The 20,896-nt window shown below is 40.4% G+C and overlaps 1 long non-coding RNA gene across 2 annotated transcripts in view; it reads right to left on the bottom strand.

Annotated features, from left to right (window-relative positions):
• Positions 1-16,830, bottom strand: part of LOC131490287 (uncharacterized) — a 54,649-nt gene extending 37,819 nt beyond the window's left edge. For both annotated transcript variants that reach the window (XR_009251019.1, XR_009251020.1), the window contains exons 1-4: positions 12,387-16,830; positions 11,663-11,816; positions 6,866-7,110; positions 1,262-1,410 (exon numbers count right to left, since the gene is read on the bottom strand). This is a non-coding gene — a long non-coding RNA (uncharacterized LOC131490287). The remainder of the gene's footprint in view (positions 1-1,261; positions 1,411-6,865; positions 7,111-11,662; positions 11,817-12,386) is intronic.
• Between the last annotated feature and the right edge of the window lie 4,066 nt (positions 16,831-20,896).

Below are 20,896 nucleotides of genomic sequence, written 5' to 3'. Positions count from 1 at the left end.
CACAGTTATCCTGTGTAGTATAAGAACACATTTTACAGACAAGGACATGGAAGCACGGAGAAGTGGAGTGGTTTGCCCCAGGTCCTTCATTTAGGAAGAAGCAAGGCCTTGGTCCCAGCTCGGATCTGCCTCAAAGGCCTGTGCCCTTGACCATATTTTACTACCTCATTTTAGACATCACTTCAAACCGAGCTCTTCCTCTTCTCCTTCCTGGACCAATTCAACCCTCCACCTATCCCTCTGTGTTGTTTTAACAGATATCCAACTGGTGTCTCTGTTTCCAGTCTCTGCTCACCATCATTCCATGCATCATTTTTCAGGCTGTACCTGAGTAATCTTTATCAAAGCCAATGCAGATCATGTCATTCACTGTTAGAAACCTCAGATACCCCTCGCTGGCCTGGCACCCATGGTCCTTCCTGGCTGGCTCCAGGGTGCCCTTCCAGTGTCACCTCTGCCACTTCCCACGGCACTGCCCATTGCCTGACCATTCTTATGCTTTGTTTATGGGACTTGGGAAGCTTCCCCTTCTTCTCTCAACCCAAAAAACAGCACCCTGTCACCCATCACCACCTGCTACCAACATCACCTTTCTCCCTCTACCATCAAAATCCTCACCTTATCCATGACTCCTTCTTGGACTTGCATGGAACAGCCCCTGCCCTGAATTCCCACAACACAGCATATTTACTGAACATATTAAACTTAGTATTTAAGCATATTTTTTCCTTATAAGCATATATTTTCTATCAGTTAGGTATTTTGCTTGAATAGTCCCAATTCCTGGCATAGAGCCAAATACATAATTAATAATGACCCAACAACAACAAAAAAGAATTAAATTACAATCTGAGAACTTCAAAAAAAATAATAATAACCAACAAATGATAGAAAACAGTCCATACTCATAGCATTGGAGTAATCAGGTTAAATGCTGGTAAATTCATAGGAGTAATCAGGTTAAATGCTGGTAAGAATGCAGAGCATGCAATTTATTTTAGAATGACTTACCATTCACGAACACTTGCATTTGTAAAAAGTGTTGGGCTTAAAAAAGGTAAAGTTCAATTTTATGGAAATATACTTCTATGGCACACCTCATTCCCCCTCAATTCCAGATGAATAAAGTCATTATTTTAAGTAGTAATGTGCACTTTAAATAAACTCCAGGCACTGGTCTATTAGTTCACAGGTGATCTCTAAATGACCAGAAAGATAGAATTTATATATACAAATTCTATAAATTATATACACCATGTACCTTTTTGATGATCATCTCAGCAGGCAATCTGGATTTATTGGGATAGCCCTCCAATGGAGGCAGGCAGGCTAAGGAACATGTGTGATGTGGGCTGAGTGGTTCTTCAATGTATCACCTGCACAGCATGCTTTATGGCTCAGTTTCCTCAGCTATAGAAAGGACACAACATTGCTTCTCAAACAGGATGATTTTAAAGCAACACAATTAAATCCTTTGGATTAGCGTCTCATTAAATTTGAATATGGATGGGATCTAGGGTGAAGTTTACTTTTGTACTATTCATAAAAGAAAAGGTTTAGAAAATCAAGAGCCATATAAACCACACTGCTGGGTGGAGGGATGTGAAAATATCTAAGCAAATAAACTGTCTTTAAGCCACTTCAAACATTCGGAAAGCATTTATTTGCATATAGATGAATGATACGGCTGCCTCTGCCCGGAACCATTTTTCACTTTCCCCTTTTGCCTAACCAACTTTTACTTACCCTTCAAGTCATGCTTTAACTGTCACTCCCCATGGAAGCCTCCACTGACCCCTAGACTAAGTGACTCACTCCTATTATACTCTTAGATTACCCTACGTCCTCCATTATTTTAATTGCTTGTTTATTAACTGTTTTCCAGGCCAGGCAGCCAATTCCACAGGAACAGTAGTGGCAATGTCCTTAGCACTTCACACAATCCCTAGCACACTCCCCAAAAATGAGTCAATGATAGGCTAATTACAAATCAGAGGTTTCACTAAGACACTTAGCTGAAGGAGTCACTAAAACAGTCACACCTTTAACCATCCTCTCTTCCTCTCTTTCTCTTTCATCAACAATTTATCAAATGCCTACCTTGCCTCAGATTCCACGTTAGGTGAGGATGTAGACCCAATTTTCTGTGCAAAGCAACTCACTGCATCCCGTTCGTGTGTATGCAGAAGCCCCATAATGCTTTGCAGCACTTATCAATGGAGGTATTGTTCTCCTCAACTAGGTTGTAAGCTCCTAGAACTCAGAGTTGGGGTCTTATCCATCTTACATCACCAGAGTACAATGAGTGGCTCAGAGTAAGTACTTCATAAGTATATATGGAGTAGTGAGAACATTTTTCATTCCCTCAAAAAGAAACCCATATCATTTGCAGTCATTTCTCACTTCTTACTATCCCTTCCCCTGGAAACTACTAATACACATTACGTCTTTCACATAAATAGAATCACAATGTATTGTCTCTGTCACATGCTTCTTTCACATAATATGATATTTTTAAGCCATGTTATAGCATGCATCAATATTTCATTCCCTGTTATTGCCAAATAATATTCCATTGTATGGATATACTGCATTTTGTTTATCTATTTGTCAATTGATGAACATTTCAGATGTTACAACTTTTTGGCTATTATAATCAATTCTTTCCTGAATATTCATGTGCAAGTTTCTCTGTAAAGATGTTTTTAACTCTCTGGATATATATCTAGGAGTAGAATTGCTGGGTTATATGGTAACTAATATTCTCAAAGTGGCTACACTATTTAATATTGCCACTAGCAAAGACCAAGGGCTCCAATTTTTCCACATCCTCATGAACATTTGTTATCATTTTTGTCATTTATTTTAGGCATCCTAGTGGGTGTGAAGTGGTATCCGATTGCAGTTTGGGCTTGCACTTCCCTAATGCTAATGATGTTGAACATCTTCATGTGCTCATAGCCATTTGTATATATTCTTTGGAGAAACGTCTATTCAAATCCTTTGCCCATCTTTAATTTTTTTTTAATGTTTATTCATTTTGAGAGACAGAGAGACAGAGCATGAGTGGGGGAGGGGCAGAGAGAGAGGGGAACACAGAATCGGAAGCAGGCTCCAGGCTCTGAGCTGTCAGCACAGAGCCTGACGCGGTGCTCGAACTCACAGAATGCAAGATCATGACCTCAGCTAAAGTTGGACACCCAACCGACTGAGCCACCCAGGTGCCCCTCCTTTGCCCATCTTTAAATTTGGGTTGTCTTTCTGGAGGCGTTGTTGCTTATTTCTTCTGGATAAATTTTCTTATCAGACACATGATGTGCAGTATTTCCTCTCAGTCTATGGACAGTTTTTCGCCTTCTTTATGCTGGCGAAAATGTGAAGCACATTTTTTTTTTTTATTTTGATGAAGTCCAATTTATCTGTTTTTTTTTTTTTTCTTTTTTCATGTGTATGTTTGGTATCACAACCCATGGTCATAAAAATTTGCTCCTATGTATTCTTCTAAGAGTTTCACAGTTTCAGCTCCCACATGTAATTATGTTCCATTTTGAATTAATTTTTGTACCTGATGTGAGGCAGAAATTTAACTTCATTCTTTTGCAAGTAGATATCTATTTATTTCAGTACCATTTGTTGAAAAGACTATTCTTTCTCTATGGAATGTTTTTACCATGTTTTTAAGAGAAATTAGAGATTCTTTAATAACACGTAAAAACAGAACCAAGGAAATAAAATTATTTACTACTAATGTAGTGTTGCTATATTTAGAAAATAAAAATTCAGGACATCTAGTTAAATTTGAATTTCAGGTAAATAATGAATAACTTTTTAGTATCAGTATGTCCCAAATATTGCATGGAACACACTTATATTAAAAATTATTTGTTGGGCCACCTGGGTGGCTCAGTCAGTTGAGTGTCAAACTCTTGATTTTGGCTCAGGTTGTTATCCTACAGTCGTGGGATAGAACCCCATATCAGCACAGAGCTTACTGAAGATTGTCTCTCTCTCTCTCTCTCTCCATCTGCCCCTCCCCTGTTCACTCTCTCTTTCCCTCTGTGTGTTTCTAACAAACAACAACAAAATTATTTGTTTTTTATTTTAAATTCAAATTTAATTGGATGTCTTATAGTTTTTCTGCCAACTCTATGTAATGTGTCTCCCTTTTATGAATTAGGCTGCTAAGACCTGAAGGAACCAGTTACACATTGTTCAGAGATTGCTGGAAATGTCACTGTCACTGGAATGTCCTCCCAGCATCATGTCCATATATCCAATACTATGTGACCTTGAATGTGTCTCTCTCAATAACCTAGTTTCTCCTATTGCAAAATTGAATTCTTACTAGAGATAAGAAGAGCCAGTAATTGTATGTAAGGTCTCTTTACACAGCATCATATGCTTGCTAATTTAAAAAAATGAATAATAAAAAAACCCCTATCCTGTGATTTTTGAGGTTTCTTTACACTTCCCTGACAGTTTTAGAGTCAGCCTTCCCCTTTCTTCTCCATTCCATTTGTCTTTTTTTTTTTAAGTTTAATATTTATTTTGAGAGAGAAAGAGAGCATGAGCACATGAGTGTGGGAGGGGCAGAGAGAAAGGGAGAGAGAGAATCCAAAGTAGGCTTCACAATGTCAGTGCAGAGCCTGATATGGGGCTTAATCTCCTCAACCATGAGATCACCATCTGAGCCAAGATCAAGAGTGGAACGCTTAACCGACTGAGTCACCCAGGTGCTCCACCATTTTGTCTTTTTTAAGGATAGGAATTGAAAAGGACTGGAGGACTGAGATGTGTAGTCTTGATACATTCTATAACTAACATATATTCTCTTTAGGAGGAAAATCTCTACTTGACCTTTGAAAGTGGCAAGCAATTTTTAAACAAGTCCAACATTCTCCCTTCTCCCAAGAGAGGACAGAATGTCCATTAGCTTCCAAGTAAACCTGCAGCCATGCCCCTCAGGTTGGGTGTGGCTAGTTATCTAAACAGCCTGTGAACGAGGTAGCAGAGGCCACACTGAAGCAAGCTGTGAGAATGGCTCTTGGTATACCAGATTCTATGTCAGAATTACGCTGCAGACCTTGACCTTCACAGGTTGAAACCAGAAAGCGTCCTCTGCCTACTTTGTAAAATCCATGATTTAATAGATAGTGCCACTGTATATCCATAAATGGTCTACTATTTTCTCCATTAAGCACACATGTTCGAAGATTTATAAATTGCTGCATGACTCTGTAACAGATCTGTTTGATCCTTTTGGAGGACAAAACTTAAGTGCTACAGAAATGAGACATTTATGATTTTCTGATAGCATCTTTAAATAACAACAGATCTAAATATCCTTTTAGTTGTTTTTTTTTTTTTTTTTTTACCATTTCTCAAGATTTCAGAGCAGATCCTTTTATACAGAAAAGATTGGAACATGTATTATCTTTTAGCACTTGCTAAAACGCCCTCTTCACAGCTGTTCCTGCTGGAAAAATTCTAAGAAAAGGTAATGATTCTTTACAGGTTTTTACCTGATCGATTCATGTGGCATCTAAGTATAATTGTGAGATATTTATGGGGTCTCAGTTCCCCTTGGAAAAGTCCTGATAATGATTATAATAAAACCTTAGTAAATTTTAATGAAAGGGGCCACAGAAAAAAATAATCCCAAGAATTTAAAATTCACAAGGTTGGATTGTTGGAAATTTTATACATGGACAGCTATCTAGTTACCTAAAAATAAACATGTTATTTCTTTTGATTATCTCAGAAGTGTTATAAGAATGGTCCTTAAGGGGCACCTGGGTGGCGCAGTCGGTTAAGCGTCCGACTTCAGCCAAGTCACGATCTCGCGGTCCGTGAGTTCGAGCCCCGCGTCAGGCTCTGGGCTGATGGCTCGGAGCCTGGAGCCTGTTTCCGATTCTGTGTCTCCCTCTCTCTCTGCCCCTTCCCCGTTCATGCTCTGTCTCTCTCTGTCCCAAAAAAAATAAATAAAAAACGTTGAAAAAAAAATTAAAAAAAAAAAAAAAAGAATGGTCCTTAAGAGTATGAGATTTTTTCAAAAGAAAAAGTTCTTATTTTCTTCTAATTACAAACTATAATTTAAAATACAAACTATAATTTAAAATAATTTCAATACAGTTGGTATTTCAACCAAGGTATTCTGCTTTAAATACAACCACACACAACATTTAGATGAAACATTATTAGTAACCAATATCGGTTTAATGAGAGTATATGGCTTAAATTAACATTAGCAAGGTTAACAACTTTGGCATTGATGGCTTTGGTGTGGCTGATATTAACGTCAATAATAAATAAAGAGAATGTTGATTTTGAAAGAAGCCTAAGACCTTGGAAAGCAATAAAAACTTCGGCATGCAAGGAGGGCTCCTTTCTGAAGGACACATTTACAAGAGGCATGGCAGTTGGTTGATAATCTGAACCATTGCCAGGACGATCACATACTCAGGGGTGTGTGGGTAAGGATCCATTTCTTCTAGCAGCCAGGGCTCAGACACCCCAGACTGTGGTTATCTCTGTCCTTGATGTTACAGCCTCTGGGGTCAGGAGTCCAGCTTGGAAACAGCTCCTCAATTACCCATTTATAGGATGCTTTCAGTATAGCACCCTTGACATATCCAGATTTCATGTTATCTTCCCTTTGATCTATAACAGTGTTTGAGCTTTGTCAAAACACAGGAGTCAGTGGGGAATCTTTTCAGGTTACCGTAAAAGCCAAGCTAATTAAGTCATTCAACCTTTCATAAAAATCACGCATAATGGTAATTTGGTCTTCATTTAGTTGAATAGAATCAAGAGGAATTCCAGCATAACTAGGAAACTACATCCAACATCTAAGTCAAGTACTTACCATCTCTGTCTCTCTCTTTAGTTCTACTTTTAAAATATGCCTTAGAGGTTGGGAAGCTTTCAGATCAAAGTATACAAAAGGACCATTCAGTATCTCTCACTGTAGATTCTGTTCCACATGAGCTTCAACTTGTACAGGAGAATTCAGTGGAGCAGTGGGCTCCTCTTGCAGACTTTGCCTAGAGAATTCAAATCCATCCTGGTTTTGCCTCATCTCTTAGCCACTCTGGGATCCACTTTCTTTACCTGTAAAATTAAGAAATTAGATGAAATATTAGAACTCTAGATAATTTCCCACCTCCAAATTCTATGATCTCCAAATGATTTTTGGTAAAATCACTTCCCACTTTTACTGAAGCTCTCCTCCTGTCATTTATGGCCAAGCGGAGGATGGATGTGTTTGAATGTTGGAGAGTGGAAGGTGAGGGAGGGGCCAGGAAGGTGAGAAAAAGGCTCAAGGTCAATCAAAGCCTAGGCTGTGGTTTCCTGTCTGTCCTGGAAAAGGGGATTTCCCAAGCTTCAGAGCCAGAGCCTTCCTTATCACTTGTTACTCTATTATGGATAACAATCAGCATAATTAACAATGGGTGTGCACCACACAATCAAAAAGACCCAATGCTATTTGGCAACAAAAAGTCTCATAAAGGAACTGTTGGCTCCCTTTTGTCTGAGCTTAGGTACAGATGAAAAATAGAAAAGTCAATTAAAATTATCCTACAAACTCTCCATTACTTAAAAACAAGCAAAAAAGGGGGTGAAATTGATTCCAGACCATGTAATGCATTTGCAGATATTAACTAACAGTTCTTAGTGTTTGCGGGATGTTTACCGAACTCTGAAATAAACTGGTTGTTTACAGAACTTCCTCATTCCTAAAAGTTCTCTACCTAAGCAATTTGTCCCCTACGTGCAAAGGATGTGTTTTTTGAGCACACAAAAGAAAAGGCCATCCAGTGTCTCCCATGAGTTACTGTGTGGGAGGGAAACTCAGTCTTAGCCAAATCACTGTCCTACAGTGAAGCGCCTTACATGACCTGTGGGAGAATGAGTCAAGAAGCATCAAATCCATGAGAACAGCTTGTATTTATTTATAGCAGAAATCAGAGGATTGAGAACACATGGCTGGATCAGGAGCCAGCGTACCATGTATTAATGCTGAGTGCCTACTAAGTGCCAGGATTACTCTAGGCCTTAGGGACTCAATGAAGAAACAAAACCAACAGGGTCCCAGCCCTTAATGGAGCTTAGAGTTTAGCAAATGGGCAGATGTTAAAGGAATAGAGCCAAGCCGTGATTTCCCATCGGTGCAGATATCAGGATTTCCCAAGCTTCAGAGATAGTTGGTCTTAAACATACAACAAGTGCAGTGAGGGAGAAGTACAAGGTGCAAAAGACAAGTTGGTCAGTTTTTGGTGGCATGAGACCTCACACAACATCCATCCTCAGGACCTCAGAGGGACTCACAGAACCCTCAGGGTTAATGATGGGAATGAATGGTGCCATTTTCTGGGTGTCAGTGTTTACTAGTGACCAGGTACTTCCATACATTATTTCATTTAAAACAGGGGTCAGACACTGGACTCTCTCTCTCTGCTTTTGAAAGGTTGATTATCCAGGGGCGCCTGGGTGGCGCAGTCGGTTAAGCGTCCGACTTCAGCCAGGTCACGATCTCGCGGTCCGTGAGTTCGAGCCCCGCGTCAGGCTCTGGGCTGATGGCTCGGAGCCTGGAGCCTGTTTCCGATTCTGTGTCTCCCTCTCTCTCTGCCCCTTCCCCGTTCATGCTCTGTCTCTCTCTGTCCCAAAAATAAATAAAAAAAATAAATAAATAAAAAAATAAAAAAAAAAAAACGTTGAAAGGTTGATTATCCATAATTAGAGTGTGGGGAGGGGCTTATACTCAGGATTTAGATACAGAACATGCTCTCATTTGCAAGAAAAAAAATGAGATTCAGGATCTCATTTGCTAATGCCTTATTAAATTTTTATAACATGCTATTTTTCACATGCAAAATGTGGTCACTGATGGAGCCATATTACATATACCATATTATATACCGTATAATTGTGGTGTTTCACTAGTAATGAGAATAAGCATGGGTTCTTACAGGGTCTCAGATAGGTAGATGGCTGGAGGCCAAGGGGCAGCATGGTATCATGGAGCACAGAATCATAGCCTGGGTGTCCCAACTCCCCACCCCAGTATCTCTACCTCTAATCAGGGGCCAGAGGCTTTGGGGAGGTGGGGGAAGAATATGCAAATGATGTACCTTAATAACAAGCTCAGGAATGTGGCCTTATTCTCCCTGTCCTTCCCCAATACAGCTTCTTAGATCAGACATCCTATCTTGGAGGCTTGAGTGTGGGGACTGTGTAATTTTACTAATGTCAAGACAGTTTTTTAAGCCACTATGTAAAAAGTTAAATTCATGTATTCAAATCCCCACTACATATGGATTTCCCTGGATAACTAACAAAGCAGTTCAGTACATTAGGAGAAGATTTAGTTTTAGGAGGTCTGAAAATAAAACGTGCCACTAGCGTATTTACCCAGTAACACTAATGACTAATAATAGATTAAAAGGAGAAATTCATTTGTGGGATATTTATTAGTATACATGCAAAGCCATTTGCCAGCTCAATTTCCCCATTTCCCATTTTTCTTCCACAAAATTTAATAACAGGAAAAAATATAAAATTAGATGACTGGGTGTTGTATGGAAAACAATTTGACAATAAATTTCATATTTAAAAAAATAAGAAAAAATATAAAAATATTTCTGGCACAGGGGTGCCTGGGTGGCTCAGTCAGTTAAGCTTCCAACTCTTGACTTTAGCTCAAGTCGTGATCTCACAGTCGTGAGATGGAGACCCACGTCAGGCAGGATTCTCTCTCACCTTCTGCCCCTCCCCTGCTTGCTTCTCTCTCTCTCTCCCCCTCTCCAAAATTTGCTTGGAACAAAAGAGAATTGGGAAACCATGTGAACACTCCAACTGGCTGAATGGACAAGGTAGAAAGTGAGAGGCAGATAGAATATAGGGTAAAAGACAGTGTATGATACATGTCATTGATAAATAGTTGTCCTTTAAACTAAAAATTTTCAATAATGCCTAAAATAAGTCACTGTCCATGAACTTAATATGGTCAAAATATTTTCTGTGTCTCTCAAATTATCAACCAGTATTTTTTACTTCTTTTGAGTAGGTTTTTTTTTTTTAATAGTTTAAGAACTTTCATTGAATCCTCTCCCACATAGCATTTAACTCTTTGACATGTGGTCACTTAAAGGCATTTTGGATTTTACTAAGTATTGGCAGTGCAGCAGTGGGTAGTAGAAAGAATTAAGGTTGGGGAACATTGATCATCTTTGTTCCCTTAACCTATGGGCAGGTCCCATTGAGACCTCCCCCTCTTCTGGAGGAGCCTGATCTGTTACAGTCCCATTCTTCTGCTCATCCAGCCACCCCTTTGGTCATTCAGGTTTCCCTCTCCTTTTTTTTAAGGCAATGAAGGAGAAACACCAATGGTTCATGTGTGCTGAATTAGAGGTAGGGTTTTGATAGAGGTGGGGGGAAAGGGAGTGTGCATTTCATGAAGGAGACAATGTGAACAATTGTGCTCATGGGTCAGGAGGATGGAGCAGCTTACAGTAGTCCAAGTGCAATGACATGAAGAAAAGGAAAGGAAAGTAGGTTAGGGCAAATTGGTGAGATCTCCACCACAATTAAATGATATGGACCTCAGGCATGTCTATAGGCTAATTCATCTGTCAAACTGTAAATGTGGAATCTACTTCATGTTTTTTTCCCAACTCACATTTCCAATGCCACACTACAGACTTGAATATTGACAAGAAGAGGTTTGTGGAGTTTGAGATACAAATTCAAGAGTTATTTACATAGAGGCGACACTTAAAGCAGTGGTTGGTGAACTTACCAAAGGCTAATGTGCAGAGAGAAGACTAGAGGACCAAGAGTAAAATATATTCAGAGGAAAAGAGAAAGAAGTGGATCACTAAGAAGATTAAAGCATTGTATGGACAGGAAGAAGGACAATCAGGATGGGACCCTCCCAACAGGGTCATTACCACGAGAAATTAAGAAAAGATGGAAACTGCACAAGGAAATGGGATTTGACACTTAAGGTCTGATTGCTGATCTTTAAGAGAACACAGTTCTTAATAAGCATGACTAAGAACAAGCAGCCCATAGATCTGGACCACACTGAGAATGACAAGGTAAGATGAACTCTAAAACCCCTGGTTCTTGGATGTAGCATTCCAGGTAACATGCCCGATGTCTTGAAGTAGGTAAGTTTGCCAAGATCAAGAAATCCAGATGAACAGAACTGAATCTCCTCAAGAGGAACTGAACAGCTCGCTCAACATTTGGACTCCCTTCATACCATTAGAGTTAGCTGGACCAAGGCAGGGTGGTGGTTAGGCCCTGCCCATCTCATGATTCATTTCTTGCCTTTAATGGAGAAGAGGGCTTACAGTGGTGATGCCTGATTTAGGAAGAGCCTGAGTGTGTGTTACCTAGTGCTCCCTGGTGCAGCCCTTTCTTCAGAAGCAGGGAAAACAGGAAAATAATTAGGAACAAATTGAGGTGCCAAAGAGGAATAGGAAGAGGAAGATTGGAAGCAGGCTCTTTGCAACGACCCTGAATCCTTGGGTGACCATCTCCCCACAGAGATGAAGTGATGGAGCCATTATGTGGAGCCAGATCCCTGGAAGGGGTGGGTGCTTTCCTCCCCAAGTCATTCATACCCAATAACAAGCACATACCAGATAACACTCACCTTGAAGGCTGTGTGCTGTTGGAAGCAGACACAGTGCGCCTTTGGGAATCCCCTGAACCAAGGCACGAGAAACATTCTTTTCCTTAACACCTGCAACACGCTCCAGGATGACTGTTTCTCTTAAAGCCATAGGCGTCTGTTTTCGCATTTGTTCCTTAGAGACAGAAACAGGATTACGATATATAATGTTTTTTTCTCATTTCCTGCTATGTGCTGTTTTAAGTTTCTGTGACAGCTCTTCTATGCTTTCCTCCAAATTGTGAATCTATGTCTGGTCACCACCCTGCCCCCAGACCCCCACTCCATGTTGATGGCTGGGGCACAGACTTATATAGGAATGTTTAAGACATGGAATGTTCTATAACCAGTGATTTTTCATCTGCTATTTTTGAAAAAAAAAATCTTTATACAGATTTCAAGCCCACTTTGCTTGTGCAATAGAATGATCAAATAGAATCTCTTTGAAGATTTGGAATCACATTCAGTCTCAGAGTCATTTAGATCATCATTTGGGTCATCACTGACCTCAGTGCCATGGGCCATGGGACAAGCACTGAGGATCAGAGCCAGAAGATGTGGGTTTGAGGATCAGCTCTACTTGAGGAGCTGTGAGGTTCAGGGCAAGTTGCTTTAAAAAAAAAAAAAAAGCCAAAAAACAAAACACTAAGCCTCAGTTCTCAGTTTCCTTCTCTGTAAAGTGGGAATAAGAAGCAAATCCACTTACTTCACAGGATTACGTGAAGATTACAAAAATCTTCCATGAAACCATTTTCATTAACTTAAAACCTGAAACTACAAGGATGTTATAATTAGAGATGTAGCTCCAGGAGCATAGGAGTTCAGGCTAAATCTTCACAGGTGAGTTTGAAAAATTGGCTTATAAAAGAAACCCCAAAATTGAATTTGACTTCTTGTTTTTTATTTTTTTTGTCCTACAAATGGGATGCTAGAAAAAAAATAATAAAGTTGGTTTTCAGTTAGCTGCTGGTATCCACATACCACAGATAAGGAAACCAAGATTTAGAAAGGTGTTGTATGTCTGTTTTTAAGTGACTTGTCCCAAATCTCACAGCCAGCAAGTATAAGCCCAAGATTCACACCTGAAATTCAGGCCTGCAGAAATAGGCTGCTTGAGTTCTATTTTCATAATGGCTTAAACTAAAGAACATACTCAGTGAGATAACACAAGGAGCATCTGAGGTAATGCTCAATGGCAGGACCTAGACCCTGAGATTAGGGCCACCCCATGACTCTGGGGTGGAGCCCTCAGGAGAAGAGCTCATTCTGACAGGAGAAACCTTAACTGGGGTGTTGGTAGGAAGGATGCTTGTGGATGCCACACTGGGTGGGCACACACCAGTTGCCTTCTAACTGAACCCCTTTGGCAGCTTGGGCTAACTCCCTGAGCAGAGAAAGATGGCTATAGCTCAATTCATGGGTCAACAAAGTAATAACATGGAGTTCTGTGAAAAATGGACAAGGATAGGGCACCTGGGTTGCTCAGTTGGTTAAGCATCCAACTCTCAATTTCCACTCAGGTCATGATTTTGCAGTTCATGAGTTCGAGCCTTGAGTTGAGCTTTGTGCTGGCAGTGCGGATCCTGCTTGGGATTCTCTCTCTCTGTCCCTCTCTCTCTGCCCCACCCCAGTTTGTGTGCATATGCACACGCTCTCTCTCTCTCTCAAAATAAATAAACGTTTAACAAATGGACAGGGCAAGTCTAAAAAAATTCTATCACTGGTGGGAGATGGGCTCTTCTCCCACTCAATCAGCCCTGTGGCTGACAGAGACAAACCACCAAGGCCATGGCGGTGATAGCTACATGCATGATGTCACACGACATGGCTGGGCCTCCACTGATGACGTGACCCATTACAACTCTGGATGCTCCACACAAATGAGTTACACAGTGTTATTACCACATATGGATTTTCTTCTCTCTTTACCAGATCCCTTTGCTTCCACCAGCGCCTGTGTTCGAGTCAACAGTTTAAAGTCTAAAGTTTGGGTATAAGTTGTTCTCATTATTCAGCCCCTCTAAATGTGACCTCTGTTTTCCTTCTAGCTATGCCTCACCTGCCCTGAGAAGACGAGGAATACATAATGCCGTGGGTATGAACAGAGGCTTTACGAGCAGACAGAAGTGGGCCTGGCCCCTGGCCCTGACTTTTACCACCCCTGAGACTTCAGAAAGTCATTCAACAGCAGGTTCTTGTGTTAGATGAGAATAACAGGAATGCAGATGTCATCCAGTTGTTGGAGGGATTCTGTGCAATCAGCCCGACCACACTTTGTAGGCACCCACTACATGGTAGCTATTGTTATTAATAAACAGTAAGATGTTTCCATTAAAAACAGGACTGAAGAGGACTCTTCAACCAAATCTCAAGGGAGCATAATTTTCTGTATAAATAATAACCTAATTGTGTAAGAATTGTCACACAGAGTCAGTTTCCCATTCTCTCTCTCTCTCTCAACCTCTCTCCCTCCCAAAGCACCCAAGATTTCTTCCTCACTCACCCCACCTTCTAGCTTTCTGTTAGCTCTCCCCAAACTTTTCTTCAAAGTTGAATTTCACATCATTGTTTACTACCTCACCCCCTTCGAACATCTCGCCAGAATCCCTACCTTGGCAGTATAGTTGGTTTTGTTGTTGTTGTTATTTTTGGGGGGAATTTACATTTTCCTGTTAGGAAATCATGAACTTTACTGGCCACATATGAACAAATCAGTTTCCCATTCATGTTCTGCTCTCCTGGGATGTTGGGAGAATTCGTTAGATGAAGCCTGCAAGGCATGGCCTGCTCTTGGAGAAATATGATATATTAATATCACATTTAGCAGAATGTTATTTTCACAAAAGGCAAATTACTGGCCATCCACCTGTTTTAAATCTGCAGAATGCTGCCATAGGAGACAATGCCTGTGAACTCAGTCACCCACAGCAGCTTAACTCTCCTTTAGGCACACACATTTCCACTGAACAGTAGTCATGTTTCTGATAAGAGGTATTTCCAAATTAGTCGGATTCTTTACTCAAATGTGAATCTAACAGGTTGCTAAGAAACCTACTCAAATTTCCCTGCCCAACTATGTTCTTACTCTGCCTGTCTTTTCCCACCATTCTGTGGGAGAATCCCAAATCCATTCCAGAAAAATCGAATTTTGTTGTAATGAGAAACCAGGTCAGTTAGTGTCAGTGGCAACTATTAATATCTATGAAGGCTAAAAAATAAGTTCACTATTTGGTCATAGAATTGGCCACGGTTATTATTATGTAGGATGATGATGATGATGATGATGATGATGATGATGATGATTCGTTTCTTCTTTTTTGTGTGCTATTGTACCTGCAACTCCAGGCCGGGAGGAAATGACTTCTGGAAACTGGCAGTTCTCAAAAAAGAGGAGAGCAGGTTGACACAAGCAGTCAAAAACCATCTTCTTGATAAAATGCTGCCCTTTCCCTCTAAGTAGGAACAACTGCAAAGGCATAATTAGCTTAGTCAAATCTATTGGAAGGAAAGCATCACTTACTCTCAAAAGGCAGATTCTGAGAAGCTGCTGTCAGCCCCAAACTCAGCAGCCTGGAGGTCCCAGATCCCACATGAGGGGCTGGACAAAGTCTTCCTCTCCTGGAAAATGAGTTTCTCTTTAGGCCCCTGGATGTGACCAGTCACTCTCTCTCTTCCTTTTCTCTTGCTCTTTGATTCTCTTTCCTGACGTGGTGAGTGGTACCCATCTCTTTTTGCTTTATGTCAGTTTTGTTCTTCTCATGGAGGAAATGAGAAGGATAGGAGGCAGGCCATGAATGATGTCCTCACTTTGTGCCTTCTCCTAGGTGACAGTTCACACGAGGCCAGGAAGTGGGCCATTCTCAGAATTGTTCCCCAAGAGCTTTGCTTTGTTCTGTTTCCCTTATAAGCCTTCCTGACTTATTTTTGCTGTTGAGAAATTTGAACTCTTCATGGAATGAATATGAGGAAAACATTTTCTGTCTGTTTTCTTTTATTTTGTTTGTTTGTTTTTATTCTGGGCCTGCTATAAAATCTCTCAGAGAATCATTATGTTTTCATAAGGAAATCTCAAGCTTTTGTCTAGTGATCCTTCTCTTTGTTTCTCTACAAGAAGGAGGGGCTGGGAAGGTTTCCTGGTACCATCAGGGGACATCACTGACCTAGCAACAGGTCACTATGGTGAGTGCATGATGACAGCAGAAAGGCTGTGAGTGAAACAGGGATGTCGAGGGTAACTATTCAGGCAAGCTCTCAAGAAAGAATTCCAATGGGACCCTTTATCTCTAAAACAGATTAAGGTGCTGATTTTGCTGACTTCAAAGCATGACAATTCTGGCCAAGCTTTTCTCAATAAAGCCATCAGAGCAGGCAGAAGGAATCCTATTCTCTTGATGCAATTGGAGACATGATTCTCAATACCATGGGGTGGGAGAATATACTTTTTCAAATTACATGTGGCCCTACCCACAGAATCACTGCCCTTGAGGAGAAAATGCTGCTCATTCATGGGGTGAGCTATATGCTTGATGGTGAGGAGGTTAAACAAAACAAAGCAAAACAAAACTGTTGGGAACCATAAGAATCTGCCGTGTGTGTGTGTGTGTGTGTGTGTGTGTGTGTGTGGTGTGTTTGGCCCATGAGAAAAAATTATTCCCAGCTCGCAGACTTTCCTGAAGTATGAACAATGTTAAGATGTCCAACTTTTGATTTGCACTTGAGATTTTAAATTTAATGTGACATATTAATGAAAGCAATGTGTGGTATTTACTCAAATCACAGTTTTCTTCAGGGTAGTGCAAGATTCAGTCATGGATAAATCAGGAGCGTACTCCAGACTCTGAAAGACAATAGACTAGAAATCAAAATGATGGGGGTGGGGGGAGGGGAGAACAGAAAGACACTACTCAAAAAAGAATTATTAAAGTTTGAGAGGCGAGGGGCGCCTGGGTGGCTCAGTCGGTTAAGCGGCCGACTTCGGCTCAGGTCATGATCTCGCGGTCCGTGAGTTCGAGCCCCGCGTCGGGCTCTGTGCTGACCGCTCAGAGCCTGGAGCCTGTTTCGGATTCTGTGTCTCCCTCTCTCTGACCCTCCCCCGTTCATGCTCTGTCTCTCTCTGTCTCAAAAATAAATAAACGTTAAAAAAAAAAAAATTAAAAAAAAAAAAAAGTTTGAGAGGCGAATGATCCTACTTGAGGGAAGTATTAAAAGCCATGCAGGGGCGCCTGGGTGGCGCAGTCGGTTAAGCGTCCGACTTCAGCCAGGTCACGATCTCGCGGTCTGTGAGTTTGAGCCCCGCGTCAGGCTCTAGGCTGATGGCTCGGAGCCTGGAGCCTGTTTCCAATTCTGTGTGTCTCCCTCTCTCTCTGCCCCTTCCCCGTTCATGCTCTGTCTCTCTCTGTCCCAAAAATAAATAAAAAACGTTGAAAAAAAAAAAATTAAAAAAAAAAAAAAAAGCCATGCAAAGTCATAAACTCTATGAAGGCAAACAGTTGCATACACTCTGCTCACCCTCATGGTGTGCAGTATATGTAGCAGCACTGGGGACCCTCATGGAGCTGGGGCCTGTGCTCTTCCTCACTGAGCATGCTTCTTTCCTGAATGTCAAGCCATTTGATGGCTTGACCCTGTAGACACATTTGGATGTAGCTAAGTTGTATGAGTGGTAATTAAAGTGAATTGAGAAACATACAGACTGAGCCTAACTAACATTTTAGTGAGGTTCAATAACACTGGTTTGATTTAAAATTTTTTTAATGTTTGTTTATTTTTGAGAGAGAGAGAGACAGAGAGAGAGAGACAGAGACAGAGACAGAGTGTGAGCAGGGGAGGGGCAGAGAGAGGAGACACAGAATGTGAAGCAGGCTCCAGGCTCTGAGCTGTCATCACAGAGACCAATCTGGGGCTCAAACTTATGAACTGCAAGATCAAGACCTGAGCCGAAGTCTAACGCTCAACTGACTGAGCCACCCAAGTGCCCCAACACTGGTTTGATTTTAGAAGGACACACATTTTTCTATTTAAAAAATTTCTCTGAGGGCTCTAAAGGGTCAAATGCATTTTTTATAAAGGTGAAAATGTATTCCTAAGCAAAATAAAAAAAGTTGGGACACAAATGTGAAATTTTCCTTGAAATCCAGGTACATGGAATTACAAAGATTCCATAGAAACTTTCTGGGAGCTACTATTTACTGAGTGCTCGCTATGTGCCAGACCAACTGAATGAATGAATAAACGAATAAATCAACAGCCCTATAGAATACTTATTAATATTTCCTTTTACCAATGAGGAAACTGAGGCTTGGAAGGCTGTAAGAAGTCACCCCATCTGTTAATATTCGAACAGAATTCAAACCCAAACTTTCTGACTTTATGAAATGTAAGAGAGATTCAAAACAGGGTGCTGGGAACAATCACATATCCTAAAAACCCCTCCAACTTAGGCTGGCTGATGAAGACAGCTTTTATTTTTCTCCTTGAAGTTCCTAACTTCCCCCAGTGAGTGCCAATGTCCTCATTCATTTTCTCACATTACTCATGTCTTTTATCCACAAAATTCTGGTTGAAATTAGTGGAATCTTCATGCTTAAGAGCTTCTAATGACACAAAGAACTGGGAATACTAACCCAATGTTCTGATCTTTTTTAAAAGTCCAGACAGAAAAGAATATTGGCCCCAGCGGTCAAAACCCAGACAACTCCAGTTTTGATGGGACAGCTCCCAAAAAGTTCAGATGCTTCCCTGAACTTATCCAAACCTTGGGCGGTCTCCTGCTTTTCCGGAGGGAACATGCTTGGTGGATGATGCACCAAGTTTGAAACACATGGAGAATGCCCTCCATAGGGACTCTTGGGTCTTATGTGAGGTTAAATCCCAACTGCACATCAGGCTGCCATGGTATTTTTTCCCTGTAGAAATATAAGCAGCTTTGTTGTGTTGCAAATGAAATTTCAACCACACAGCAAGCACTGGAAGTTATATTAGGTGAAGTTATCAAACTTCTGTTTACGGTCTTCATTATTTGGCACCTACCACATGTCAGACACTTTCCCAGATGCTTCACCTATGTTACTTTCTTAATCTTTTCAGCAAACCCGCAACATAGTTGTTATTTCCATTTAACAAATAAGGAAGAAAAAAATGAATAAGGAAACTGAGGTCCAGGTTGATTAAGTAACATTCCCAGAGTCATGTGACTCGTAGGTGGCCGTTGACATTGGAACCAATTCTGCCCATGCCCAAAATTTGTGCACTCAACCACTCCATGATGTCCCCTGATCCACCCAGATCACCTGATACACCCAGAAAGACATGAACGAAGATTACATTGTGGATGGATTGTATTCTAGCTTTATTTCCATTTGACTGCAGCATCGTCTGGTCCATTCCAGAAGCAGAGATGGAAACAGTGGAGCTGGATGGCACCTCTGGTTCTTATATAGCAAACATGGGTAATGTGGCCAGGTTGCTAGGCAGAGGTCACCAGCTTCAGGCTAAGTGACAGGAGTTAATGAGTTCCAAGGCAAAGCAAGCCATGAGGTTTGCAAATCTATGAGGTTCTCAGAGTCTGGAACCTCTGAGAAGCCATCAAAAAATTCTGACCAGACAGACTAAGAAATTCATGGGTTGACTTTAGAAATCAGAAATAAATCAGGAAGAAAAAAACAATCAATGTACAAGCCAATTCCATAAACACTAGAACCTCATAGAATCATTAAAAGTCCCCATAACTTAGGCCTGACTAAAACTGTGGTCCCTTCACTGTAGTAATTTAAATCAACTATTTATTTTGGCTTCTCTGCTCAATGACTTGTTCTAATCGAAATGCTTTGATGAGATGTACAAAAAGAATAAAAATATGATTGAGAAGCCAGAGAGTAATATCTTGGTTTAAAACAATTGTGAACATAAATTTTAATCTTTGGCCATATTATAGGGGCCATTTTGACTGACTAGGGCAAAGACTTCTAAGGTCTTATTTAGAAAAGAATTTTGGGTTTTAGAGTGGGTGTAAATGCATTCTAACACTATCCCTACAGAACATATTTCCACCAAAAAGACCTCTTATTCTGCTTATAAATCAATGTACATTTGATATCTAAAACTATGTATTTTGGAGGCTTCTATAATAACCTATGGCTAAGAAGCTAAGGTCAACTTCATGCTGAGTTTGAGCAATATTTGTGGGACTTGGGTTCCTGCTTTTCCTACAAGAAAACCAGTATATTTCCTTCCTTCTTTACATGAAATACCTCCATTAATCTACATAAAATTCATCTCTTGGTAGTGTGCTTATCTGAATTGGATATTATCTTTCTGAAGCCAATAGCAATAATAAATGACAAGAGTTAATATTTGTTACAATATTACCATATATCAGGTATCCTCCAGCAGAACTAGGTTTGAAGCCTGGCCAAGCTATTTGGCAACCTGGGGGCCATGGACAAGTTACTTATCTCTCAAATCATCAGTTTTCTTACCTACAAATTATGATAATAATACATTGGTTTGAAAAAGACAATTACCGTATGATTTTACTTACATGTGGAATCTAAAAAACAAATGAACAAACAAACAAAAAATCAAAAAGACTTTTAAATACAGAAAGCAAACTTGGTGATTGTCAAAGGGGAGGTGGGTGGGGGATGGAGAAATAGGTGAAGGGGATTAAGAGGTACAAAATTCCAGGAATAAAATAAATAAGTCAAGGAGATGAAAAGTACAGCATAGAGAATATAGTCAATAATACTGTAATAATGTTGTATGGTGGCAGATGGTGACTATGCTTACCATGGTGAGCAGTGAGTAATGTATAGGAGCATCATCACCATGCTGTACACCTGAAACAAATAGAACATTGTATGTTAATTAAACTTCAATTAAAAAAAAGAGAGGGAGATGCAAGTGGAAATTGAAAACTAAAGGAGACTTAAAAGACTAAAAACCAAAAACCCCAATGACCCAACATTTGTTTGTGCAGAAAAGTCAATGGGATAACATATGTTGTATTAATTTGCTAAGGCTGTCCTAATAAATACCACAGAGTTGGTGGTTTAAACAAAGGAAATTATTTTCTCACAATTCTGAAAGTTAGAAGTCATAGATGAAGGAATCAGCAAGGTTGATTTGTTCTGAGGTCTCTCTCCTTAGGTTATAGATGGCTGTCTTCCCTCTGAGTCTTCACATGGTTTTTTCTCTGTGTGTGTCTGTGTCCTAATC

This window comes from Neofelis nebulosa, chromosome 11 (genome assembly GCF_028018385.1).
Source record: "Neofelis nebulosa isolate mNeoNeb1 chromosome 11, mNeoNeb1.pri, whole genome shotgun sequence".
Lineage (NCBI taxonomy): Eukaryota > Metazoa > Chordata > Mammalia > Carnivora > Felidae > Neofelis > Neofelis nebulosa.
The sequence above is the reverse complement of the archived record's forward strand: the minus strand, read 5'-3'. Positions and strand labels throughout refer to the sequence as shown.